This window comes from Otolemur garnettii, unplaced genomic scaffold (genome assembly GCF_000181295.1).
Source record: "Otolemur garnettii isolate 467f Iridium unplaced genomic scaffold, OtoGar3 scaffold00017, whole genome shotgun sequence".
Taxonomy (NCBI): domain Eukaryota; kingdom Metazoa; phylum Chordata; class Mammalia; order Primates; family Galagidae; genus Otolemur; species Otolemur garnettii.
Window position 1 is genome coordinate 12,708,026 of NW_003852412.1, and position 1,403 is coordinate 12,709,428.

A 1,403-nucleotide genomic window follows, 5' to 3' on the forward strand; every position below is an offset into this window, starting at 1 on the left:
GTCCATGGGATGACAAGCTCTTGGAGAACAAAACTGATTCCAGCTTACCGTATCTCTCATAGTGCACGGCACAGAGTAAAGTGTTTACTGAATAAACAATAGCATTTCCTACAGATAGTATTTAGAAAAGGCAGGCTGCAGGGAAGAGAAAAACTGGGTTAACAGGCATGGAGAAAATCATCACATTAAGGATAAGAGCAGGAATACTAGAATGAAAAGAAAATCTGCAGGCTCTGGTAAGTTCCTCTACCCAAGGCAGGGGGAATCCTCAGATGTGTGTGTTTCTCAAACACCAGCATCTGGACCAACCTCTGTGAACAACTCTGTCCTAGAACAGACTTAGAATCTGGGTGGAGGAGGAGAGTGTCAGGGGTGAGTGAAAATAACTGAATAATTGAAGAGCTTGTTAGATAATTCTGATTCCAGATGACAGTCACTCAACAGTCTTGCTTTTTCTAAAAATTTATTTTTGATTAATATGAGGGTGCATACAGCTGGGCACCCTGTATAGGGTGGCTCATACCTGTAATCCTAGTACATGAGCCATGGGTGGCTCATGCCTGTAATCCTAGTACTTTGGGAAGCAGAGACAGGTAGATCACTTGAGCTCAGGAGTTCCAGAGCAGCCTGAGTAAGAGTGAGACCCCGTCTCTAAAACCAGCTGGGTGTTGTGGCGGGTGTCTTTGTCCAAGCTACTTGGGAGGCTGAGGCAAGGGAATCGCTTAAGCCCAAGAGTTTGGGGTTGCTATGAGCTATGATGCCACAGCACTCTACCCAGGGTGAGAGAGTGAGACTATCTAAAAAAAAATGGTATATACAATTAGGTTATTATTTTCATTTGTAAGGTCCAGTCTGAGTTGTAGTTGTGACCTCACCCAGGAATGTGCCATTCACCCATAGAGGAATTTACCAAAGCCCCTCCTTGAATTTAAATTTAACTGAGTTAGTCTCTCATGTGTGCACGTTGTTGTTAATCTACAAGTTTCAAAAACACGGAATGCTTCACAAGTGTGGGTGTCATCCTTGCACGAAGGCTGTGCTGTATCATTCCAATTTCAGTATATGTGCTGCTGCTGCAAACATGCTTTTATTTTCTTAACTTTGAATATAGGTGTGTGATGATTTTGCAGGACAGAAACTACTGTGAATGGTGTCAAGCACCAGCAACGTGCCTATCTCATCAAATGCCCTAATTCCTTATTCCACAAACACAGGGTGCCACAGGCCGACAGGTGAGTGCAGCAGGGGCAGCATGGGGAGCGTGCCAGGCAGACAGGTGGCTGCAGTGAGGGGCTTGCACCCTGAGTGCTGACAAGCCCGTTCTCTGTTCGACACTTCTCAACAGTCTGCATTCCAAATCCAAGCATAAACTTTAAGTAATAACATACCAATGTTCCTGGAAA

General features: G+C 44.6%; 1 pseudogene; it reads right to left on the reverse strand.

Annotated features, from left to right (window-relative positions):
• Positions 1-986: 986 nt before the first annotated feature.
• LOC111723978 lies at positions 987-1,081 on the reverse strand (annotated as a pseudogene).
• Positions 1,082-1,403: the final 322 nt, after the last annotated feature.